At 47.7% G+C, this 26879-nt stretch overlaps 1 protein-coding gene across 1 annotated transcript in view; it reads left to right on the top strand.

Annotated features, from left to right (window-relative positions):
* Positions 1 to 26879, top strand: part of ADORA2B (adenosine A2b receptor) — a 34261-nt gene that overhangs the window by 5477 nt on the left and 1905 nt on the right. The window lies entirely within an intron of this gene.

Below are 26879 nucleotides of genomic sequence, written 5' to 3'. Positions count from 1 at the left end.
GCTCATCAGGAGCCCCGGGAGCCTGCAGCAGGGAGAGGACAGTGGAGGCTGTGAACACTCAGGACAGCGGGAGCCCCTACAGATGGCCGTAGCTCCTCCTGCTCCCACCTGGCCTTGGCCTCAGCACGCTCCCCTGAGGGTTCTGAGAAGCACAGGTGGCGGCCTTTGACCTCCTGGAGGACAAGCACGTGTGAGGGGACACGCCTCCCGCCTCCCACTGCAGCGGCAGCCCGGCCTCCCTTCTCCCGGGCTTCCTTGCTGGGCACGTTTTCATCTGTCAGCTTGGAGTCACAGCTGCAGGGACAGAGGAGGAACTGTGTCCTCAGCCGCTCTGGGCAGCAGGATTTTTACTGTTGTGAACAGTAGCCGCTCTTCTGAAACCTTCTCTGTGTGCCAGCGACCTCCCCTCGCCGGACCTTTACACCAGACTAGGGGGCAAATGCGCCCCTGCTGCTGCCCAGCTCAGGAGGCCCTGGGTCCCGCCGAAGCCAGGGCTGGGTACACCTGTCTTCCCAGGACGTGACCACCTGAAGGTCATCCAAGAACACCCCCTATGAGTGGTCCCTTCTAGGAGTAGATGAGGGAGGACAATTATGATTGGGACAAAGAATATTGTCACAGCGAACCCTTGGCCAGTGTGCATGGAGTGACCCTGAGCTGGGCTGAGCTGCAAGGACCTGAGAGGCCCTCCTCCTACCCCTCCTTCCTGGGACAGGGGCACTAGCGGAAGGGGACTGAGACCCAGCCTGTCCTGATGCTGCACTCTTGACTGACCTTGGACTTCAGAGGGGCTCCTCTCCCCCCGGGTATCTAGCAGGTGTGCTCTGACCCCTGAGGCTGACAGGCTGGGGACACTGCCCTGGCAGCAGGAACATCATGGCAGATAGCAAATGGACCTTCTTCAACTGGATGAAAGTTGAGGACGGACTGTCACGGGCTCCAGGATGGCTTTCTAGAGGGAGGAGAGGGGGCCAGTGCTGCTGAGTGGGCGTGTTGGAGAAATGGGAGGAAGGGGCCTTTTGAGCTGAGGTGGAGCGCGTGCCCAGGAGCCAGCCAGGAGCCGTTCTGGGCCCCGCAGCTGCAAGCGCGGCTGAGAGTCGAGAGCAGGCGGTCAGGAGGGCTCAGGTGCCTGCTAAGGAGCATGGGAGTTGTCGCTGGGGCACTGCCAAGTCCACGAAGGAGGGTTTTTTTAAGTTTTTAATTTTTTTATCCTCACCTGAGGACATTTTCTCCATTACTTTTAGAGATAGAGAGAGAAACACTGATGTGAGAAACATTGATTGGTTGCCTCCTGTAAATGCCCGGATGGGGAATCGGACCCACAACCTAGGTGTGTGTCCTGACCAGAACTGAACCCACAACCCTTCAGTTATGGGACAGTGCTCCAACCAGCTGAGCCACACTGGCCGGGGCGAAAGAGGATTAAAAAAAGAAATTATTATTGTTTTTGTTTTGACAGAAATCAATCAGTCTGCACAGAAGTAAATATTCAAAAGTACAGAAGAGCACAAAAGGGAAAGCGAACATCTCCCATCGCTGCCCCTCACCTGCCCCTCTGCCAGGCAGCCCTCCCAGACTGCTGCTGATGGCATTTCTCCTGAGGGTCCCTCCACTGTTTGTGGCAACACTAGGGTTTGTGCTGTCATCTTTATTTATTTTCAAATTGATCATTTTTGTTTTTCAATGACAGTAGATATACATTATTATATTCATTTCAGATGTACACCCCAGTGATTAAGCATAACATAACTTACTAAGAGATCATCTCGGTAAATCCCGCACCCGCCTGACACCATACATTAGAATACTATTGCCTATGTTCCCTATGCTGTGCTTTATATCCCTGTGACTGTCCTGTAACCACCAGTTTGTACTTCTTCCTCCCTTTACTTTCTCACCCAGCCCCCAACCGCCCCTCCATCTGGCAACTGTCAAATATTCTCTGAATCTATGGGTCTGTTTCTGTTCTGCTTGTTTGTTTATTTTGTTTTTTAGATTCAATTGTAGATAGATATGTATTTATTGCCATTTTAATGTTACGATTTTCTTTTTTCTTCTAAAAGAAGATCCTTTAACATTTCTTGTAATACTGGTTTGGTGGTGATGAACTTCTTTAGCTTGTTCTTGTCTGGAAAGCTCTTTATATGTCCTTTGATTCTAAATGATAGCTTTGCTGGGTAGAGTAATATTGGTTGTAGGTCCTTTTCTTTCTTTCTTTTTCTTAATATGCTTTATTGATTATGCTGTTACAGTTGTCCCAATTTCTTTTCCCTTTGTTCCCCTCCACCCAGTGACCCCTGCCTCCAGTTGTCCCCCCCTCTTAATCCATGCCCATTGGTTGTGCATATAGTTCTTCTCAACATCTTCCTGTCTACTCCACTCCTTCCTACTATGCTTCTTAATTCCTGTACCATCTCCCTCCCTTTCCCCCTTCCCCCTCCCCGCTGACCTCCCCCCAATATGTTCCCCATACCTATAGTTCTTTTCCCACTCTTGTTGCCTACTTAGTCTGCCTTTGTTTCGGTTTCCTAGCTTCTGTTGTTGGTTGTTGTGATACAGTTTTCATTTTAATGTTCATAGTTTTGATCCTCCTTCTTCTAAACCAATCCCTTTAACATCTCATATAACAGTGGTTTGGATCTGATGAACTCCTTCAGTTTTACTTTGTCCTGGAAGCACTTTCTCTGCCTTTCTATTCTGAATGACAGCTTCACTGGATAGAGTAATCGTGGTTGTAGATTTTTGCTTTTCATTCCTTTGAATATTTCTTGCCAGTCCCTTCTTGCCTGCAAAGTTTCTTTTGAGAAATCAGTTGAGAGTCTTATTGGGACCCCTTTGTACGTAATTCTCTTCTTCTCTCTTGCTGCTTTTAAGATTTTCTCTTTATCCTTAATTTTTGACATTTTGATTATAATGTGTCTTGGTGTGGTTCTCCCTGGGTTCAGTTCTTCTGGAACTCTCTATGCTTCCTGGACCTGTAGGCCTATTTCTTCCCCAAGTTAGGGAAGTTCTGCTTCATTATTTTTTCACATAATTTTTCAATTTCTAGTTCTTCTTCTTCACCTTCTGGCAACCCTATGATTCGGATGTTGGCCCGCTTATAACTGTCCCATAGGTTTCTGAGCTTCTTCTCATTTTCCTCACTTTTCATTTCCTCTTCCTGCACTGGTTAACTGTTTGTTCCTTCCCTATGTTCCGATTTGTTGATTTGATCCCTGGTTTTCTTTCCCTCACCACTTGTTTTGTATGTGTTTTCATTCATTTCAGCAGGACTAGCCTTCATTTCTTCCCTGTCTTGTTTAAGATCTGCTGTCAGGTCCGTAAGCATTTTTATAACCAAAACTCTGAACTGTGCCTCAGAAAGATTTCCTATCTGCTGATCTATTAGATCAGATATTTGCTGTCTGGTCAGCTGCATGACTAAGATCTCTATCATGATCTCTGCCATCCTGACAGTTTTGTGTTTACCTTTGCTTCCTGGGCGGGGCTGTCACACCTCCTACGCTATAGGGGGCGGAGCCCCGTGCACGCATCACTACCAGGTGACCCTTCTCACCACACTATGGCGTTTTGTGTGGGGGCGGGAGTCCAAGGTGGATTCCTGACGTTCAGTCTCCACTGAGAGACCAGGAGCTTCTTCCTCTGTCCCCACGCCCTCCAGCCTTCACAGTCCGAGGCAATGGGGGTCTGCCTTCCCCGGCATTGGAATTGCGAGCTGACGGGTCTGGTCTGCAGCCGGGGGTGCTCCCCAGGTGTTTCTTGCCTCTTTTTAAATACGGTTGTCTGTGCTTACCGCTGTCCTGCCACCATCACCTCAGCTGCCACCAACAGCACAGCTTGACTTCTCCACCCTGGCTTCACCTCTCCTACGCATCCGGACGAGCAACATCTTTTTATAACTTCATACGTTGGACTTCCATGTAGCTTTATTTTCTGGAACTTCTGGTTATTTCTGGTTTTGCGGTACATGTATTCCTTCTTAGTTGTGGAGGGAGATGGAGCGTGTCAGTCTAGGCCTCCATCTTGGCCAGAAGTCCAGGTCCTTGCTTTTCATTGCTTAGAACATTTACTGCCAGTCCCACCTTGCCTGAAAAGTTTCTGTTGAGAAGTCACCTGACAATCTTATGGGAGCGCCCTTGTAGGTAACAAGCTGCTTTTCTTTTGCTGCTTTTAAGATTCTCTCTTTATCTTTAACCTTTGGCATTTTAATTATGACCTGTCTTGATGTGGGCTCTTTGGCTTTATCTCGTTTGGGACTCTCTGTACTTCCTGGACTTTATGTCTATTTCCTTCAGGTTAGGGAAATTTTTTTGTCATTAATTTTTTTAAATATGGTTTCAATTTCTTGCTCTCTCTCCTTCTTCTGGCATCCCCATGATGTGACTGTTGGTACACTTGAAGTTATCCCAGAGGCTCCTTATGCTATCCTCATTTTTTTTTGGATTCTTTTTTTCTTTTTTCTTTTCTGATATGATTCTCTGCTTCATATACTCTATTGTTGATTCCCTGTAAATTGTTCCTCATTTCAGTTAGTGTATCCTTCGTTTCTGACTGGATCTTTTTTTATGCTGTAGAGGTTCTCACTGTGTTCATTGAACATCCTTATAACCAGTGTTTTGAACTCTGCATCTAATAGACTGATTGTTTGCATTTTGTTTAGTTCTTTTCCTGGAGTTTTGTCTTGTTCTTTCATTTGGGCCATGTTTCTCTGTCTCCTCCCTGTATTTGTTTCTATGCATTAAGTACAGCCGTTATGTCTCCCATGCTTGGAAGAGTGGCTAGTGTAGTAGGTATTTTGTAGGGTCCATCGGCAAAGCCTCCCCAATCACCCAAGTTGGACACTTTAGGTGTACCCACTGTGTGGGCTGTGTACATACTCCTGTTGTAGTTGAGTCTTGATTGCTATTGGTAAGTCAGTGGGAGGGATTTAGCCCCAGGCAAATCAGCTGCAAGGAGTGGCTGCAACCACCATGGAGGATCAGCTGTGCAGGAGACCACCCCACAGCTCAGGACTTCCTTCAGCCAGGCTCTGGTGCCCTCTGAGTCCATCCCGAGTGTGTTGCTTGTGGAGGTGGTTGGATGGTGGTGCTTTGACATGACCTGAAGCTGTCCACTGGGTGTGCTGGCTCTGGGGTCTCCCAGAGGAGATGCAGGCCTAGGTCAGCTGCTGAGAGTGTTCTGCCCAGGGCCACCTGGCATGAGCTACAGAGTAATCCGCAGATGGATGCTACTTGTGCTGGGCTTGGAGGTGCCTAGGCAAGGCCAAGCTGTGAGTCAAGGTCGGCTGCTGCTAGTTCAGGGCCTGGAGTCACTTACTGAGAGGTATGGGGCTCACTGAGGCCGGATGCTGCTTGTTTGAGAGAGTTAGGAAAATAAGAAGTATGAGCCAGGCATGCCATTCATATGAAAAAGTCACTGAAAACAACTTGGGTGGCCCTGAAATTTGGGTGGGGTGGGTTCTCAGGTAATCGCCAGGGAGGGTCAAACAGTGTGAGCCAATTGATAGTCTCAGATATGGTATTTGCCTGCCAGCTCTGTGGTGCGGGGTGGGGGATCGCAGAAAAGTAACAATGGTCTCTGCTGGCACTTTTGTCTGACAGAAAGATGCCCCCCCCAGTTCTCTCTCTGGTGCCAGACAATTTGCTTTCTGCCTGTACATCTCTGGTGATTTTCAAGCTGCTTGCCCAGCACTGGATCTCAGAGGGAGTGAGTCCATGTAAGTCCGTGTGCAGGCCCTTTAAGAGGAACTGTCAGGGAGTCCAGAGCCCTCTGTCTCACTCTGCTGATTTTTACAGCCAGAAATTACGGGGACTTCTCTTCCCCGGTACTGGAACCCTGGGATGGGGTGTTTGGTGTGGGACTGGGCCATCTTTAAAAGGGATCTGTTGACCCTCAGCCATGTAACAGTAGGAGTGCGGCTCATTCAAGCCCATATCCCAACCCTGCTCTTTCCAGTTTTTGTTAAACAGTAATTTTTTTTCCCTGTGGATCATATTTCAGCCTCTGTTTCTAATTCCATCAATCATAGGCAGTACAGTATTTCCTCACTTACCGCGGGTATTACGTTCTAGACCCCCCCACGATAGATGAAAATCTGCGAAGTAGGAACGTTACATTTATTTTAGTATTTATATATATTTTAAGGCTTTATAAACCCTTCCCACACACTTATAAACTGTTCCCAGTCCCTTATTAACCTTTCCCATTTCCTTATTAACCTTTTCCACACTTTTATAAACACTACTTATGTTCTTAAATATATTCTACACTCTTAAACCTATATAACTTTAACAACATACGTATACAGTACCGCAAAATCCCACGATATAGTGAAAAATCCACGATAAATAATTAAATATAATATTTTTAAAAATCCTGTGGTACAGTGAAGCTGTGATAAGTGAACTGCAATATAGAGAGGGACTACTATATCTATTAATTGTCAAGAGAAATGAGGAAAAGCATACTATCCTCATCCCTTCCACCTCTCACCACTTCCTGCTGTCAGCTCTACCATTAATTTATCATTAATTTCAGCATGGCCCACCTAGTAGAGGTTTTACTTTCAGAAAGGTAATTCATGCTGTTGTACATAAATTGAAAGCATATAAAAAGGTAAATGTGAAAACAGCCACCAGTCTCTCGTCTCTGGCTTCCCAAGTGCCTATCAAAGGCAACTGCTGTTCCTTGTTTTTTTGTTTTTTTTTCCTACACAAATTATGAACTGAGGACTTCCAGTCAAGATGGAGGCATAGGCAGACATGCTTAGTTAGCCTCCTTGCACAACGACAGAAATAATAACAACTTGATCTCAAAATAAGTAACACCCAGAACCATCAGAAAATCGAGCTACATGGAAGCCCAACAACCAAGGATTTAAAGAAGCCACATTCATCCAGACAGGTAGGAGGGGTGGAGTCGTGGAGAGGCAGGGAGATGTGGTGTGGCACAGAGAGGTGGCGGTGGAAAAGGTGGTTGGACATTCACATATGGTGGATAAAAATTGGGAGGGACACCCTGGGAATGAGAGGTCCCAACCCCAGGCCAGACCACCCAGCCCAGGGTTCCAGTGCTGGGAAGGTAAGTCCCTATAACTTAAGGCTATAAACCAGTGGGAGTTGGGGCAGTGGAAGAAACTGCTGGATTTTCAGGAGACTATGTTTAAAGGGCCCACATGGACTTAGAACTACGCACACCCACCCACTCTGGGACTCAGCACCAGGGCAACAGCTGGAAGGGCACCAGTTGCATACAGGAAATGGATAAAGTGACTGGAAGTGGGGCAAGTGCCAGGGAAACCTCCAGAAGCCAGGCAGCGGCATTGTCCCCTCTCTGAGCCCTCCCCCTCCCACACAGAGCCACACAACAGTGAATCAGGTAGCTCCATCCTGGCAATTACCTAGAACTCTGCCCCACACAATTTATAGATGCTTTTTCTACAAGAAGCCACAGTACTAAGACACGGAGTCAAAGCAGCTCTACCTAATGCACAGAAACAAACACAGGGAGGCTGCTAAATTGAGGAGACAAAGAAATATGGCCCAAATGAAAGAACAAAACAAAACCTCAGAAAATAAACTAAATGAAACAGAGATAGCCAACCTATCAGATTAAGAGTTCAAAACACTGGTGATCAGGATGCTCAGAGAAATGATTGAGTATGGCAAAAATACATGGGAAGAAATGAAGGTTACACTAAGTGAAATAAAAATCCACAGGGAACCAACAGTGAAGAGAAGGAAGCCAGGATTCAAGTCAATGATTTGGAACATAATGAAGAAACAAACATTCAACCAGAACAGAAAGAAAAACAAGAATTCAAATAAAACAAAACAAGGAGAGAATAAGAAGACTCAGGGACATCTCCAAACATCTGAATCACAGGGGTGCCAGAAGGAGAAAAGGAAGAACAAGACATTGAAAGCTTAAGTGAAAAAATAGTGAAGGAAAACTCCCCAAATTTGGTGAAGGAAATAGACATACAAGTCCAGGAAGCACAGAGTCCCAAACAAGTTGGACCCAAAGAGGACTACACCAAGACACATCATAATTAAAATGCCAAAGGTTAAAGATAAAGAGAGAATCTTAAAAGCAGCAAGAGAAAAGCAGAGGATTACCTATAAAGGAGTTCCCATAAGAATATCAGCTGATTTCTCAAAAGAAAATTTGCAGGCAAGAAGTATTCAAAGTACTGAAAAACAAGGACCTACAACCAAGATTATCCAGCAAAGCTATCATTTAGAATGGAAGGGCAGATAAAAGTGCTTCCCAGACAAGGTAAAGCTAAAGGAGTTCATCATCACCAAGCCATTAATATATGAAATGTTACAGGGACTTATTTAAGAAAAAGAAGATCAAAACTATGAACATATAAAGGGCAATAAATTCGCCACTATCAACAGCTGAATCTAAAAAACAAACTAAACAAACAACCAGAACAGGAATAGAGTCATAGGTGTGGGGACCATTTGGAGGGTTATCAGCTGGGAGGGGGAAAGGGGAGAGAAATGGGGAAATGGTGCAGGGACTAAGAAGCATAATTGGTGGGTAAAAAATTGACAGGTTAGTGTTAAGACTTGTGTAGGAAATGGAGAAGCCAAAGAACTAATATGCATGTCCCATGGACAGGAACTAAGGGGGGTGGGATTGCTGGAGAGAAGGAGGGTACTGGGTGGAGGGGAGCAAAGGGAAAAAAATTGGAACTACTGTAACAACATAATCAATTTTAAAAAATCTTAAAGAATAAAAAAAGATAAAAAGAAACAGGGATGTCAAGGAAGAGGGGCTCCAGTCTGGCAGACACCAGGTTCCGGAATGGGCTTTAGAAGAGGGACAGAAATCAAGGGAAAGACTGCCTGTGGACCAGCTCTGCCTGTGTTTGTTTGCCTCTGTGTCTTAGGTAGAGCTGTTACACCTGTTATGTTGTAAGGGGTGGAGCCTTAGGTATGCATCAGTGCGGGGTGACCCGTTTCACCATGTTGTGGCACTGTATGTGGGGGAGGGGTCTGAAAGGGAACAATGCCACTTGCTCAGCACTTGCCCCCTTTCCAGACTCTTCTCCCACTTCTGTATGGGACTGGCGCCTCTCTGGCTGTTGCCCTGGCTGTCGTCCCAGAGTGGGTGGGTCTGTGGATGTTCTAGGACCATGGAGGTCCTTTAAACAAGCAGGCTCTATTGAGAGACCGGCAGTTTCTTCCTCCGCCCCAAACCCCACTGGTTTGCACAGTCAGAAGCAATGAGGTTTTATTGTCCCCGGTGCTGGGATCATGAGCTGTGTGGTCTAGTTTGCTCCCCAGGTGTCCCTCCCTACTTTTTAAAACGTGACTGCGCTTTCTGCCAGCCTGCTGCTGCTGCCACCACCACACTACGTCCTCTCCGCCCCGGCTCCACCCCTCCTACCTATCTGGATAAGTATGTCTTCTTTATATCTTTGTTTCTTGGACTTCCATGAAGCTCGAGTTTCTGGAACTTCTGGTTGTCTCTTGTTTTGAGGTAGTTGTATTCCTTCCTAGTTGTGGAGGGAGACGCAGCGAGTCTACCTAGGCCTCCATCTTGGCAAGAAGTCCCTAGCCATCCCTGTTTCTGATTTAGGGCTTCGTATCCCATCCTAATGATCCTGTCTGCCTTCTGGTATCTGAAAACTCACCAAATCTCTGGTTTGCTGTTGTAACTTTCCACTTCTATTTTTAGGATGGTTACGAATTTATTTACTTTTGTGTTTCTCTATTGGCTTTTAAATGTGATATCCTGAGAAGTGATAATTAGATGGAACCTGGTAGGCCAATGTAATATTGTAATCAGGAGTTTAATATGGTCAGATTTGCACTATAAAAGTCACTCTAGTGGAGGCAGACGGGATGGGTTGGAGGAACCAGGTTATGTTGGGGAGCCAGTTTAGGTGGGAAGGAGACAGTATGGCCAGGGAAGATGCCGTGGAGGTGGAGGCACATCTCGAGACGTGTGCCGTCTAAGTGTCTGCACCAGGGAAGGTTGCCGTCTGATGTCAGCTAGAGGTCTGGCAGAGTTTGGAGCGGAGGGGCCGCAGGCAAAGCCACACAGCCAGCAATCAAGACACCAGGACAGGAGAGAATCCGGTGAAGCAAGGCAGGCCCTTGTTCCACCACCCGTGAACAAGGTCAGGGCCAGCTGGGTGGGGCCGCCGGCTGGCAAGTCCACAGTGCCGGTCAGCCTGTGTCATTGGCGAGTGTGTCTGTATTGACACTGTGGATTGCGTGGTGTGTTGTGGCTGGAAGATGGGACTCTAGGGGACAGGTCCAAAAGGACTAGCTGACTTGGTTGGATGTTGGGCATGAGGGAGAGGGAAGAGTCCAAGGCAACTCCCAGGTTTCTGGGCAGCTGAGTGGAGCCATCTCACATGACGGGGGGCTTTGGAAAAGTGTTGGGTAGTCGAGCAATGCAGTAGGTGGTTGCGTTTGGGGGTTTGGGGTTGGTCAGCCCTCCGCCTGGCTTTGGACCCAGCCCCCCCGACTCTGCTGGAACCCAGCTCTGTTCATTACTCCTGGCCTCCTGTCCAGGCCCTTTTCTTGGCGAGTTAAATGTATTTAAGCTTGGCCTCATCATCTTTGGTTTTTACTGCCTGTTTTGCTCCAGTCTGGCCACCCACAAACTTCCCAAAGCAGCTTTCTGTATGTGTCATCTTGATTTCCGATGCTGATTTCAAATACCTCTGCCAAATCTGCCTTTTTTTTTTTTTTTTTTTTCCTAATGTAGACAACTATAAAGCGCTGTTGGGAGACATCACAGAGCAGGTCCTGGCAGGTGCACATCTTGAACCCGCCCTCCAGTCACCTCTCTGTGGTCCTGTCTCTACTTCTGCCCTGTTCCAGGATGCCAGGCTCCTAACGGTCTCTCAGCAGTCTTTCCAAAAGGAAACCCTCATCTCCCTCCTTCTTCTACCTCACATTCCCAGTGCTGCAGGGTAAGGCCTCAGCTCCCCCCTGGCTCCAGTCCCTTTTTCCGCAGCCTCATCTTGCTCCTCTCTCCGTCTTGTTTCTCTGCTCTGGCTTCTCAGGATCCCTAAATCCCTGGGTCGTGCTGAGGTCAGCCTGGGCACATGCTGCTGACTCTTCCTGTCACTCACTGTGTCTGGGAGGCCCCCAGCGTTCTTTTGCAGCTCCCTGTAAACTTGCAGCCATTTTCTTAATTATTAGTGATTTCTTTAAGGCCATCTGCCCTTCTCCGTTATAAGCAGGGCTCGTGTTGTTCCCTCTTTATCTCCAGTGCTTGGTCGTTACCAGCCTGTGACGTGTTTAGGAGTTGGCAGTATGTGTGTGCATGCACACATGTCTGTGTGTGGGGTGCATGTGCACACTGTGGGAGACTGGCCTTCACGTTGCCTAGGCACGAGAACCCTATGGAGCCGGAAGGAGACTGAGAAGGAGAAACTGACTATGCTGGCTTCACCAAAACCATCAGGGGGACTCAGTAGGAAGAGGTTAGCGGTCTTACAGAGGGACAAAACAGCTCCTAAATTTGGCATTTTCAGGAATCATTAGTAACTTAGTTTTTTTAAAGGTTTTATTTACTTTTAGAGAAAGGGGAAGGGAGCAAGAAAGATATGGAAAGAAACATCCATGTGAGAGAAACATCGATCAGTTGCCTCTCACATGCCCTCAACTGGGGACCGCAACCCAGGCCTGTGCTCTGACCAGGAACTGAACCAGCGACCTTTTGGTTTGCAGGATGACGCCCAACCCACTGTGCCACACGGGTCAGGGCATAGCTTAGTTTCATAATAGCAGGGACATGTTTTAAAATGACAAAACAAAGCATATTTGTGTTTGTGTTTACATATATACATAAGTATACATACATTACATTCATTTTGAAAATATCTCTGCTATTAAAATACACACACACACACACACACACACACACACACATTTGTATCCATTTGACTAATCTAATGTGGTCTGTGGTTTCAGAGTGAGTCATTCTGAAGTACTGTTTTTTTCTCACAGTTTCTAAGTTGCAAAACTAATACAATGAATACTCATTCACTTAAATACACAAACTGTTAATGTTTTGCTGTATTTGTTTTTTCTCTGCCTCATATACACACTCAGATTAGACTCAAGAATTTAAACAGGACAGTCAGTCTGTAGTCAGATGTCCCAAATTATCCCAATCATGTTCTTTATACTTAAAAAAAAATACAGGTTCCAGTAAAAAAATCGTGCATGCATTTAATTCCTTTAGTTTCCTTTAGTTTGGAATAGTTCCTTAGTCTCTTTTCCCTCTTTCAGGACATTAACGTTTTGAAGAGTCCAGGGTATTTGTTTTACAGGAAGTCCCCTCAGGGTGGGTTTGGTTGTTTCCTCGTGATTAGATCCACGATGAACATTTTTGGTTGTCGAATGTTGAAATGCCGACTACATAATGCCGTTTCCACTCCAGTGCATCCATGAGAAGGGACTGTGGGTCTGTCCTGCTGCCCGTGTGCTAATCTGGTCATATGGTCACAGCCATCTGCCAGGGCTTGTCCCTGTACAGACGTGTGCCCCCACTGATGACTGAATCAGTGATTACCATAAAAATGCTGGTTTTCTTATTTCTCATTCCTTCCACCTTTGTCAGTTGGCATACTTCTTTTTAAAAAACGAGGTTTACCTTTTGCCTGCTCTTGCTTAAATTATTTTTTAATATCAGTTTGGATTTACGGAATGTTAGTTTCATTCAATATGTTATAATCTATCCCTGTTATTCCTTTTGATGCCCAAATTTGGCCAATGGGAGCTTGTTCAAGGTCACTTCTCTTTGAGTGTTCCCATCAATTTTTTGCTCACTTCTTCACTTTTTGGCACAGGCAGGCTCTTCCAGCTTTGGGAGCAGCCATTTCCCCATGGAGTCATTTCCTTCCAGGGGAACATGGCGCTCAGAAGCCGAGTTTTGGGTAGGCATGCCCGTTTTTCCTAGGCCCTCTTGATGAACAGAGCTAGGAGGTTTCCCCTTTTTGAATGACGAGTTGGAAGAACTCTTGCTTACAGGAGAATGCCATCTAATTAGCGAGCAGGGATGACTTGGTTAAGCCGATCAGCAAGAATGAACAGGTGCTGAAACTCGTCGGTGAGCATCTGATGAAAAGCAGGACATTTACCAAGTCTCCCAGTACCCACCCCAAGCATGTACAGATGGATCGCAAAGGGAAACGTGGTAGGCGCGTCAGTAAGCAGGTGATCAGATGACTCCTCGCCAGCACCGGGGCACTGTGATGGCACATGCCTCCCGAAGGCTTCCTCTGGCTGCTGGCTTGTGTGCGTGGAAGTCGGTGCCTCTGCCAGTTAGTGTGATGTCTGAAGCGGTGTTTTAACCCTGGCCACAGAAGGGCACCTTTCGGTGGAGAGGACAAGGTGTCTTTTTCTCCTCTGGTCTGGTTTCAGGTGGTGGCCCTTTCCCTCAGGGCTCTCGTTTCTTGTGCAGCTGATCACCGTCTGGACCCCAGAAACTTTGGGCTGTCTCTGAGGCACACGTGATATATGAGCCCAAAACATGGGGCTCACCCAGAATCAGCCTCAAGGTGACCTCTGGGAGGCCTAGTCCACCCCCGCCCCAGTGGGTCGAGTCCTGACCAGCGTACTCTGGTCTGCCCCTGCTGCCATAGTAAGCTGGAGTGGGGTGCTGAGCACATCCCTCAGCCCTTGTTCCTGGGTGACTGTGAAGGACAAATGCCATGTCTTCCAACCCCCTTGCCATGTGGCAGTGGGCTTAGCTCAGACCCCACTGGGTCTGCCCTGGGGTTCAGACATGTCTGAGCTTGGGGGCGTAGAGGAGAACCTCTCTGAGCCAGTCGCTGAGGGTCCTGGCCCCTCAGAATAACCGATCACCACAGGCTGGTATCCAGTGGGCAGGAGGGACTGTCCCTTCCTGAGACCGCGCTCAGGCTGCAGCTGTGACCATCTCAGACTGCAGACAATGCTGCTGGCCTCACTCTGTTCACTGCAAATGGTAAATGAGAGACATTCCTGTGTCCAGACCTGAGCTTCACAGAAATAGAACCAAATAGTATCTCTTCTTTTTGTGTAAGAATGGTTTTATTTATTCCTTAAATGTTTGCTAGAATTCATTGGTGAAGTCATGTGGGTCTTGTTTTCTGTGTCAGAGGTCTGGTTATATATTCCATTTTTTTAATAGATAGAGTGCTATTCACATTTTCTATTTCTTCTTCTGTCCATGACAATTTTAAGGAATCCTGTTTGGGCCCATGAGAACCCCGAAAACTGAGAAGCCCTGCTCAGTATAAAGATTCCCTCTTACACAGACAGCCTCTTGGGAACTAAAAGCTGAAGCTCAAGCCTTGTTTTGTTTAGAGCGACCAAGTGAGTGCTAGACCCGTGTATATGATTAAGAAGCTGGAGTTCTGTCCCCTCCTCAGAGGTGCAGGCTTTTACTCAGCATCTGTGTTCGCTGCTTTGGATACAACAGGGGGGGTCGTACGCAACAGGTAGAGTCTGTGTGGTGACAGAGGGCGGGGTTCCGGGAAGGAGACGGCAAGTGTGGTTGCGTGGGAGGCTCCTGCGAGGGGCGCTGTCGGCGTGCGGGGACACCGCGGGGCTCCGTGGCGGGTTTCGGTACCAGCTGGGCTGCTTGGGTGTGAAGTTCTATGATGGCATTGAGGGCACGTGTGATGGGTGAGCAGGGGAAGGACGTCGGGCCATGCAGACACCCGCCCTGGCTCGCCTGCGGTCCTGCCAGCAGCGCCGCCGCCTTCAGCAGGGGCTGCCCAGCCGCGCTCTCGGGGGCGGGGAGGGAAGCACGAGGCCGCCGGCCTGGTCCTCAGAAAGCGGCGTCCCAACCTGCTGGCCCTGTCCCGGCCGGCCGCACTGCCCGCTGCGCCCACTTAGGGGCCGTCCCTTGGCTCAGAACTCCTCTCCCATCTGCCTTGCCTTGGCACCTATCAGCCTGGCTCTGATTAAAGTTTTGCCAGGATTTCCCATAGACTTTAGCCCTGCCGAACTGCCTCCCCTGGGGGGCGGTCTAAGGTGTCTTGTTAGTGCTCTAGTTACAAAATGTGGGTTTTGAGTGGTCTGTCCTAACCCCATGTTCACATAAGTCCTGTTATTATACGGTGCAATTTTAGAGTATGTTAGGTTTTCTAAGAATGTACATACTGCTTTATAGCAGAAACGTTTGTATTACCGAGGAATGAAACTTGTGAGCTAGGCAGAACAGAAAGGAAAAAGTCCCTAAATAAGCCATTTTGAGAAGCTGCGACAGAACTCCACGTGCATTTATTTAGTGCTCTGCGTTTATAAAGTGCTTTGTACACATTCTATTTGTGTGAATGCCCCCGCACGGAGGTGGGCTCTGCAGCCACGCTTAGCCCTGTTGTCTGATGCCAGAGCTCAGACGCCCCAGCCCCGGGCTGCGCGGGCCACGCTCGGCATCACCACCCAGGGCAGCTGCCCCGAGAGCTGGGAGCCTGACCCCCGAGGCCGAGAAGGCGGCCTGGTCTCAGCTGCGACTGCCGAGCCGGAGAGACCCCGCCCCAGAAACAGGCCAGCCCTTGTTCTGCAGGACTTGGCAGTTCCCTCTCCTGTTATGTAACCTCCATGTCCCTGCTCTTCCCTTTTGTTGATTCCCTCCATGTGACTGTTATTCTGCCAGTCCCCTTACTAATGGCCCTTCTGTGGAGAAAGGGCGGGTCACCGCTGTGCACAGCCATGGGGCACGGCCACGCACCAGAACGTGGACTTCCGCAGCACATCGCTTCTGTGTGGGCCGGTCGTTCCTGCTTGCCTGGAATAATAAAGTTGCCTATGTTTCCTTTATTCATTTCTACGTGGCCTTTTATCTGTTTATTTCTCCTGCACTTGGGACAGATGCCTGGCTCCCATGCCCTTACTGCTGGGAGCAGGGCCCCCCACAGAAGAGCATGGACTGGCCCGGGGCAGAGGCAGGAACGGTCATCCCCCCTTTCAGGACGGCTTCCGACGCTCACATGCACGCGCACGCACGAGCTAACGTTCTGAGAGCCGCGGGTGCGCAGGGAGCAAGGGGTGGTGTCTGCGAGCCAGGGCGGGCCCAGGAGGGAAAGGACAGCGGGAAGTGGAGCGGGAGAGGCAATGTCAGGAGGCTCCCAGAGCCTGCCTAGGATGCCAGAGACCCCAGGGGCCATCTCTGCCAGCACCCCGCTCGGCACAGGGATGCCCACGGGCTTTCTGCAGCACCCCTGGCGTGGGTCTCGTGTTTACGGTTCTGCCACCGCGGAGCTGGAGCTCCGGTGCTGGAGGTACTCTGTCTTCGGAGCCCACTCTTCTCCTGTGGGACTGGCTGTGTCCTCCAGCAGGATAACGAGTGTTTCTGTTGCCTACCAAAGGGTAGCAGAAGCCTCTTCCTTTGAGCCTCTGATTCCCATGGAACCTGCAAGCAGCTTTGGCAAGGGTGGATGTGTCTGGGGAAGACAGTGAAGTGGCTGACGGGTGGCCGGGTGACCAGGCGGAGTGCGGAGCTGGGCTCTGTGAGCGGAACTGTAAAATCGGAGTCAGATTGGGTTAGTTCGTGTCCTGCCTGCAGTTTAGAGACAGCAGGCTGATAATTTAGCCTCCGGGAGCCTGTTTCCCCATCTGTGAACCGGAGATAGTGGTCTGACCTCAGGAGGCATGGCCGGAGCGGGACGTGTGAGCCAGTAGCTCAGTGCCTCCCGAGCAGGTGTGCAGGCCGTGGAAGCTCTGTGCTGGGTCACGTGCTCGCGTGCGCTCTGTGTGGCTGGCTGGGGAGGGGTCTGCAGCGTGTGTCTCCAGAACTTGGCACGTGGTCATGCCGTTCAAAGGTTGCTGGAAGGGGAAACAATCTGCCGGTTGGGAGGAAATTAAGAAGGCCGTGTTTTAGGTGAAGAAATGGATGATGAACTTTAGTTTTTACTTAAAGTTTCAACTGCCATTAGTATATTAAAGGTGAAAATGGAGACCTGAGTTGGACATATCAGCTTTAGCTGAGTATTTCAGGTCCTCGGAAACTAATTAATTTCAACCTCGCATGCTCTCCCCTGGACCCGAAGTCCCGCCTTGCTTTCCTAAGTCCTGTGCTCTCGGGGACATGACCAAACCCGTGTCCTCAGCCTCTTCTCCAAAGGTCCCCTCCACCACCTGGCCTTGACTGAGACCTGCCTCACCTCCCCGCCGCCCGCCCCTGCACCAAGGACACTGCTTTCCTCACTGCACCCTGGGCCCCACGCGGGGTTCGGGTCCACTCTTCCCTTCAGTACTGTTTCAGTATTAACGAAATGTTGGTGCATCAGAGGAAAATGCCCTAGAGGCTGTCCTTGAGTCTTCATCTTCCTACACCCAACCCGTCTTCGAGCCCTGTTGGCTCTCCCTCCAAAGTGTACATCCGTCTACACCATCTTTGTTACCACCCTGGTCCAAGTTTACATTTTCTCTCTCTCTCTCTTTTTTTTGTTTCCCTTATTGTATTATGTGTTTTGTCTTTTTAAAACTAATTTTTATTTTACTGTTACAACTGATGTACAACATTATTTTTAGTTTCAAGTGTACAACTCAGTGATTAGACACTTATATAACTTACAAAGTGATCACCCTGATAAATCTAGTATCCATTTGACATCATAGTTCGGACAATTTAATGACTACATGCCCTGTGCTGTACTTGACGTCCCCGCGACTGTTCTGTAACTACCCATTTGTACTTATTAATCCCTTCATCTTTCTCACCCATCCCCCAACACCCCTCCCCTCTGGCAACTGTCAGAATGTTCTCTGTATCTATGTCTGTTTCCACTCTGCTTGTTTGTTTTGTTTTTTAGATTCAACATGTAAGTGAAATCTTATGGCAGTTGACTTTTTCTGCCTGGTTTACTTCACTCAGCATAATACTCCCTATTGCAAATGGCAAGACTTTATTCTTTCTTAATAGCTGAGTCATATTCCATTGTATATTCTTTATCCACCCATCTATTCATAGCCATTTAGGTTGCTTACATATCTTGGCTATTGTAAGAAATGCCGTAATGAACATAGGGGTGCATATGTCTTTTGAGTTAAGTGTTTTGGGTTTCTTTGGATAAATAACCCAGAAGTAGAACTGCTGAGTCCTTCTGTGTCTTTTGTTATAGCCTTTGTTTTAAAGTATATTTTGTCTGGTATAAGAATTGCTACCCAGCTTTTTACTTTTCATTTTCATTTTCATGAAATATCTTTTTCCATCCCTTTACTTTAATCTGACTGTGATCTGAAGTGAGTCTCTTGTAGGCAGCATATGTAAGGATTCTGTTTTGTTAAGCCAATGTGTCTTTTGATTGGAGAGTTTAATTCATTTGCATTTAAAGTAATTGTTGATAGATAAGATTTTTTTTGCCATTTTATTAATTTTTTTTTTTTATCTTTTTTTCCCTTCTTAAAGAAAAACCTTCAACATTTCATATAATACTGGTTTGGTGGTGATGAACTCCTTTAGCCTTTTCTTATCTGGAGCCTCTTTTTTTTTTAAGTGTATTTTATTGATTTTGCCCTGGCTGGTTTAGCTCAGTGGATTGAGCGTCGGCCTGCGAGCTAAGTGTCGCTGGTTCGATCTTCCAGTCAGGGTACATCAGAGAAGGAAAACTCTGACTCCAAAAAACCTCCGCTGCCTTGCGGCATACCTCTTCAGGGGAAAGGCTAAGGGAGTAAACCCCGACAGAAAATCCGGAGCCGGAGTCCCTAAGGCGGTTTGACGTTGTAGTCAACACCGGCAACTCCTGCGGCGCACCTGAACCCAAGCTGTATCGACTCCATCTTTCCCTTGGACCCTTCAGCTGCGAAGAGAGGGGGGGTCTGCTGCATGGGCAACAGCAGACCCTCCATATTACCCTGCCCAGGCTCTGTAGCTTCAGCGTCATCGCAAGATGTCGATTCAACACGGGAGGAGACAGATACCATGTCACTCCCGAGTCGGACTGCACAGCCATTCTTGGCGGTGCAGATAGACTCTGAAGAAGCTACACCATCGTCTCTCGAGACGGACGGCTGCCGACGATTTTATTGATTATGTTGTTGCAGTAGTTCCAATTCTTTTCTCCTTTGCTCCCCTCTGCCCAGTACCCCCCTTCCCTCCAGCAATCCCACCCCCCATAGTTCATGTCCATGGGTCATGCATATAAGTTCTTTGGCTTCACCCTTTCCTATATTATTCTTAACATCCCCCTGTCTATTTGTACCAACAGATCATGCTTCTTAGTCCCTGTACCATTTCCCCAAATCTCCCCCTTCCCCCTCCCAGCTGATTACCCTCCAAATGATCCCCACACCTATGATTCTGTTCCTATTCTGGTTTGCTTAGTTGGATTTTGTTTTTACTTTTTAGATTTAGTTGTTGATAGTTGTGAGTTTGTTGTCATTTTAGTGTTCATACTTTTTATCTTCTTTTTCTTAAGTAAGTCCCTTTGATATTTCATATAATAATGGCTTGGTGATGATGAACTCCTTTAGCTTCACCTTGTCTGGGAAGCACTTTATTTGCCCTTCCATTCCAAATGATAGCTTTGCTGGATAGAGTAGTCCTGGTTGCAGGTTGCCTTTCATCACATTGAATACTGCTTGTCAGTCCCTTCCTGCCTGCAAAGTGTCCTCTGAGAAATCAGCTGATAGTCCTCTAGGCACCCCCCTGTAGGCAACTCTCGGCCTCTCTCTTGCTGCCCCCAGGACTCTGTCTTTATCTTTCACTTTTGGCATCTCAGTCATGATGCATCCTGGTGTGGTCCCTTCTAGGTCCAGCTCGCCCGGGATCCTCCATACTTCTCAGACATGTGTGTCCATCTCCTTTGCAAAATTTGGTAAGTTTTCCTCATTTGTTTCAATTCTTGCTTCCTCATTCTGCACTGGTTGACTGTTTATTTTATCCTTATGTTCCAAATCATTGATTTGAACCCCAGTTTCCTTCCCTTCACCTTCGTTTTGTGTGGATTTTCCTTCGTTTCACTTAGCATAGCCTTTACTTCTTCCCTTATGCGTTGGCCGTACTCAAGCATATCTGTCAAAACTGTGAGCATCTTTATCACCAGTGTTTCAAATTCTGCATCTGTTAGGTTGTCTGTCACCTCATCTGTTAGGTTGGATATCTCCTCGTCACTTAGTTCTCTCAATGGAACCTTGATCCGTTCCCCTTTTTGGGCCATACTTCTCTGTCTCCTCATTCTGACACGCTCCTGTGTTTGTTTGCCTCCGTGTCCCAGGTAGAGCTGTCACTTCTGTTATGTTGTAAGGGGTGGAGCCTTAGGGATTCCTCAGTACAGGGCGACCTGTTTCACTACGTTGTGGCGCTGTATGTGGGGGAGGGGTCCAAGAGGGAACAATGCCGCCTGCCCAGCATTCACCCCTTTCCCAGGCACCTCTCCCACTTCTTCACCTGCCTGGTGCTCCTCTAGCTGCTGCCCTGGCCGTCGTTCCCAGAGTGGGTGTGTCTGCGGACATTCTAGGACCATGGGGTCCTTTAAACAAGGGGACTCTGCTGAGACTGGCTGTTTCTTCCTCCACCCCCAACCCCCACTGGTTTGCACAGTCAGAAGCAATGAGGCTTGATTTTCCCTGGTGCTGGGACCGTGGGCTGCGAGGTCCAGTGAGGAGCTGGGAACACTCCCCAGGTGTCCCTCCTGACTTCTTAAAATGAGTGACTGCACTTTCTGCCGGCCTGCTGCTGCTGCCGCTGCTGCTGCCACCACACCACGTCCTCTCCGCCCCAGCTCCGCCCCTCCTACCTGTCTGGATGAGTGTTTCTTCTTTATATCTTTGTTTGCTGGACTTCCATGCAGTTTGATTTTCTGGAACTTCTGGTTGTTTCTAGTTTTGAGGTAGCTGTATTCCTTCTTAGTTGTGGAGGGAGACGCAGCATGTCTGTCTACACCTCCTTCTTGGCCGGAAGCCCTGGAGGCTCTTTATCTGTCCTTCAATATAAGTGATAGCTTTGCTGGATAGAGTAATCTTGGTTGTAGGTCCTTGCTTTCCATCGCTTTGAATATTTCATGGCAATCCCTTCTGGCATGAAGTGTTTCTGTTGAGAAATCAGCTCAGTCTTATGGGAGTTCCCTTATAGGTAACTAACTGCTCTTCTCTTGCTTTAAAAAAAAAGATTCTCTCTTTGTCTTCAACATTTTGCATTTTAATTATGATGTGTCTTGGTGTGGTCCTCTTTGGGTCCAACTTGTTTGGCACTCTCTGTGCTTCCTGGACTTGTATGTCTGTTTCCTTCACTAAGTTAAGAAAGTTTTCCATCATTAATTTTCAAAAGTTTTTCAATTCCTTGCTTTTTCTCCTCTTTCCGGCACCCCCATGATGCCAATATTGGTATGCTTTCTATTTCCCCAGGGGCCCCTTAAACTATCCTCCTTTTTGTTTTTGTTTTGGATCCTTTTTGCTGTTCTGAATGGATGTTTACTGCTTCCTTATCTTCCAAATCGTGGATTGATCCTCTGCTTCATCTACTCTGTTGATTCCTTGCAATGTATTCTTTATTTCGGTTATTGTATTCTTTATTTCTGACTGGTTGTGTTTTATGTTTTCTGTCTCCGTTTTTGTGTTTCCTGTCTCTTTTTTGAAGTTCTCACTAAGTCCACCTACTTTTTCTCTAAGTTCACTGAGCATCTTTATAACCAGTGTTTTTAAACTCTGCATCCAGTAGATTACTTGTATGCAATTCGTTTAGTTCTACTTCTGTTCTTTCATTTGGGCATGTTCTCTGTCTCCTCACTTGGGCGGCCTTCTTGTGTTTATTCCTATGTATCAGGTAGGGCTGTGTATCTCCCAGTCTTCCTACAGTGGACTTAGGTAGTAGCACAGTGGCACAGCCTCCTGTCACCTGAGCTGGGCAGTCCAGATTCACCCGTGTGGGCTGTGTGCAATCTCTTGTATTGAGACTTTATTGTTGTTGGAACCTCAATGTGAGAGATGTAACCACCCCCCACCCCAGACTGGCTGGCTGTGATGACTGGCTGTGACTACAAAAGAGGATCAGCTGTGCAGGGGCCAACCCTATGGAGCAGGGCTCATTCAGCAGGGCTCTGGTGCCTTACTAGTTGGCCCCTTGAGTGTGCTGCTCATGGAGGTCGTTGGGTGACACTTTGACATGGTCTGAAGCCGTCCACTGGTTGTACTGGCTCTGGGGCCTGCTGGGGGTGCAGACCACAGTCCGCCGCCGCCTGTGCCCTGCCCGGGGTTACCTGGCATAAGCTACAAAGCGATCTGCATCTGCTACTTGTGCTGGGCTCAGAGGTACCTGGGAGAGGCCAAGCTTTGAACCAAAGCCGATTGCTACTAGTGCCACACGCTTGGGGCCACTTAGTGAGATGTAAGGGGCATGCGGAGGCCAGGTGCTGCTTGTTTGGTGTTTGTGAACCTGTCACATTTTATGAGAAACTCCAGCATGAGCCAAGATAGTAGGTTTATGTGGAAAACCCATTTGAAATGGCTTGGGTGGTCCTGTAAGCTGGGTGGGGTGGGGTCTCAGGGAATCACCAGGGCCATCAAACAGTGTGAACCATGTTGATGAAGACTCTTGATATGGTGCCTGTCTGCTGGCTTTGTGGGGGGAGGGCTCAGCAAAAGAATGACGCCTCTGCCAGCACTTTTTCTGGGAGAAAGCTGCCCTTCCAGCCCTTGCTGGATAATTCAGTTCCTCCCCATATGTTCCTGGCGCCTTTTGAGCTGCTGCCCCAGTGGTGGAGCTCAGAGTGAGTGAGTCCAAGTAAGTTCATACCAGCCCTTTAAAAGGAATCCCTGGGACTCCAGCAGACCCCCACCGCCCCCCTTACTCACTCAGCCAGAGTTATGGGGACCCCTTTCCCTGCCTGGGGAGGCTGGAGAGGGATGGGAGCCTTCACTCCTCCAGGGGAACCCCCACTGCTGAGATATGTTTCCTTTTCTTCCCTCTGTGTTGCTGAGTGACAGCTGCCGCTGGCACAGTCCCGGGGCAAGGATACAACCAAGCGCTTTCTTTCAATACCAGCTGCCAAATCCTGGCCCACTGCTGGGGGAGGGCCTGTGAAAGTCCTAATCCCTCCGGATTTTTAACTGCCACATGTGGGTGTGGGACCAGCCCGTTCCACATCTCCACACTCCTGCCCAGTCTCAGTGCGGCTCCTCCTGTATATCCTTAGTCACAGGGCTTCTGTTCAGCTAGAGTTCAGGCAGTTCTAAACGCAGGTGTTCTGTAGTTTAGTTGTAATTTTGACGTGGCTGTGGGAGGGTGCAGGTACCCCATTTACCTACACTGCCATCTTGACTGGACTCTCCAAGTCTACATTTTGGCTTGAATTAACCACCAAAAATAGTTTCCTAGCTGATCTGCTTTTCTTCTTACTCTCCTAATATTCAGTCTCCATCCTGTGAGCTTTCTAAGACATAAATCAGCACTGCTGCCCTGCTTAAAAGCCTTCAGCACTTCCCATTGCACTTTTGTTATCGGAGAAACCCTGGTTCTTCTCAACAACACAGTAAAGAATTACAGATCAGCGAACCTATGAGCGTGCACCGAAGTTTACTAGTGAATGGGAGAGCCAAAGCAAGGGTGGCCAAAGGCCAGGGTGGCAAGCTCGCCCTAGGGTGGCCAGAGGCCCTGCGGCCAGAAAGCCAAGAGGGCCCAGAGGCCAAGAGAGCAGGTCCTTTGTTCTGAGGACTTAAATAGTTGGCAGGATGAGGGTGAGGAAGTTACATATTGATTAACGGATAAAGGTGGTGCCAGGTTTTCTGTGGGGGGCGGGGGTGGGTGGTTGGTGACTACCCAAACTTGAGATATGTGTGGAGGTCTGTTAGCCCGAATCCTTATCTTGCTCTAAACTATTTGTTCATTTTGCATGTGTGATGGGAGGCAGGCAGTTAATCAAAGTTGTTTTGTGGGCTTTTTCTTTAGGCACTGTAGACCCTCTCCCGCCTTTCAGGCCTCGGCATGAAAGCACATTTTCAAAGGCTTCCGTTCCCAGATAGTGGAAACGATACATAGACTTTCAAGGACCGCTCTCTCCCGTGCTAGCATGGTGTTTCCTGTGATGCTGGAGCGCCTGGCAGTACTATGGGACCAGGTGAAGGGCTACTGAGTCAGCAGGTGAGACACGTCTCCCTCTGCTCCTCATTCTACTGTAACACTTTGAATGCCAAAATCCAGACTCCTTCCTGTGCTTATGGGCTGACCTCTGCCTCATTTCCTTTTGTTTCTTTAGGAAAGTAAAATCTTTTCCTGAGAGCCTTATACGTTATGTTCTGCCTGGAATGGTCTCTCTACCTTTCAAATTTTTTACTCCTTGACCTTTAGCTCTACCTAAAGACCTCCCCAGATTTCCCATGTCCAAAGTCTGCCTGCTTTTCTCTTACGTGCATCCTATTCATTTTGGATCAGCAAGATCCATTCTGATCTGTAATCACACATTGGTGTGTGTTTTTCTGTCTCTTCCATTACCTTTACAACCCACGAGGGCTGTGATTATGTTTGTTTTGTCTAGAGAGAGCATGATACAAAGAACTCTGAATAAAATAACAAGCCAAGGGCAGAGAGAGGCTGTGCTGGGGATTCACACACAGCTGCGACCAGCCTCGCGCCCCTGATGGAATTGGCTGCTTCTCCTTATCTAAGACAGTTGGGCATAAACCTGTAGCTGTCACATGTGCAGGACCCAGCAGTTTTAAGCTGTGATGTGGAGGGGTCCCAGTTGTTTTGAACTGTGGTGGGAAGCCCACCATGACCCTATGTACAGAGCACTCATGTCTAATGCTGATTTTTAAAAAAGGCGAGTAAAATAAGCAGCAGCATAATGCAGTTCAAGGAGCACAGGCCTGAGAGTCCTGACTTAGCCTCGGTCTTTGGATCTTATATTGCGTTTTCTACTCTAAGACTTTGTATCTTTGTTTCCTTATTTGTAAAATAAGTGAGGTGGCACTAGAAGAGAGAAAAAGTCCCTTCCAGTTTGTGTGTGGATGCTTTTAGCTGCAGGTGGCAGTGGCTTAAGCAATCAAGATATTATCTCTTGAACTAGAATGTGGAGCCAGGATGACTCCAGGGTTGGTGTAGTGGCTCAAAGATGTCATCAAGGATCTGGGCCCTTTTCTTCCTTCTGCTCTGCCAGTCACTTTGTCTTCGGGCTTGTCCTTCTTGGTCACGAAATGAATGCTACAGATCCAGGCATCGCAGCCTCTCCCAAGAGCATCAGAAGCAGAGAGGAAAGGGCACAGGGAAGAACTCTCTTCATGGATCTCTTCCTTTATCAAGGAGTAAAATCTTTCTTGGGAGTTTCCCCGCAAACTTTCTTTTGTTTAATTGCTCAGAACTAATTACCGCCAACCATCACTGACAAGAGAATTTGCTTACCCCTAATATAATTCATCCCCCAGGGCACCTGTATTCTGCTGAACTCAATTCAACACAGGTGAGGTCTGTAAACAACAAAGAAGTAATGCAGGACTGTTGCGCAGGTTGTCTCAAGTCCTTTGATTCTAGGTGCTCGGCCTGTATGAGGCTCCCCTTGTTACCCTGAGGGGACTAATTGCATTCTTCACCTCTCAGCTGAGAAAGTGGCCAAGAGACGCTTTTTTAAAAAAATGTAATTGCTTTCCATTCCTGAATGAGAAAGGAGCAGAAAGGTTTGGAAATGGTGGATTTATTGGCCAAGAAACAGTGAGCCACTAAACCCAGCAAGTCATCTGTAGTAAAGTTCCCACAACTGACCTGTCCATTGCTGCTCTCTAATGGGGAGCAGAAGAGATTAAGGATCACTTCCATTTCCAGTTATGAGGTAAGATGTCAGTTAACTTCCTCAGCAAACTGTTAGGTCTCCTGCCTGTCCAGGCCACAGCGTCAGGTATTCTTAATATGCAGATTTCTGTTTTAAAGCAGTTGGATAACAAATCAGAAAACAAATAAGGGCTGTATTCATAATGGCCATATTATTAAGAAAATGCTATGTGCCAAGCACGTGCTAGGTCCTGGGAAATACCAATAGAAAGGGACAAGGTCCTAGTCCTTAAGAGGTTGACATTCTGGCTGAGAACAAATGTAACAGATAAAACAAGCTCTAGAACAGGTGTGTGTATGGGGCCAAAGAGTGGGAGTGGCCACCTCTGCCAGAGAAGAGATCAGGAAAGGAGGTGGCCTTAGAAACAAAAACAGGGGTTTTGTCTGAGCGCAGAGCAGCAGGAGCCAGGAAGAGCCGCCGGTTAGGAAAGGCAGGTACTGGGTATGTGGGGCTGGGTTGCTGGGCTCTGTGGGTGACGCTGGAAAGGATGGACTTGATCCTGCTAGCAAAGGAAGCTGGACATTTTCCATAGACAAGTCTTAAGGTCATGTGTATCAAATCATTTCCAAATTTTCCTCCAGAGGTTAAAGATAGATTTTATTTCACTTATTCAATACATTCCATTGAATATATATTATGGATCAGTTATTATAATAGCACTAAGTTTATAGCTTTGCTATACCACATATGAACTAATTTATAGCTAAATGCCTAAAATGTATATTCTGATGTCTAGTGATTTTTAAATAAGATTTAATGATTTAAAATTATTTAAAAATTAGTATTTGCTAAGGTATTTCCCAATTTGTATCAACTTTGCTACTAGCAGAGACAGGGACTTGGCCAGAACTCTGTTCTCCAGCAGTTTACAGAGGTATCAGGGAGGATTCCTCCCATAGTCCAAGGCAAACCTCTTGTGTATTGGTGGGACATCAGAGGATTTTTGACCAGAGCCACCAGCTAGTGCTGCCTGACTCCAGGAGCCAGTCTTCATTTCTTCAGACTCTTGTTCTGATGTCCCCTTGTCACGGGGTCTCCCTCAAATGACCTCTTTAGCCCTGTGGAGGTTGTGGCTGATCTAAGACATACAAACTAATTCTTCTCTTAAATATTGTTACATGTACCGGGCACATAGGTTCAAGGCCATGACTAG

Source organism: Furipterus horrens, unplaced genomic scaffold (genome assembly GCF_987537825.1).
Source record: "Furipterus horrens unplaced genomic scaffold, mFurHor1.1.pri manual_scaffold_11, whole genome shotgun sequence".
In the NCBI taxonomy this organism is placed as follows: Eukaryota; Metazoa; Chordata; class Mammalia; order Chiroptera; family Furipteridae; genus Furipterus; species Furipterus horrens.
This window is presented reverse-complemented; position numbering and strand designations above follow the sequence as displayed.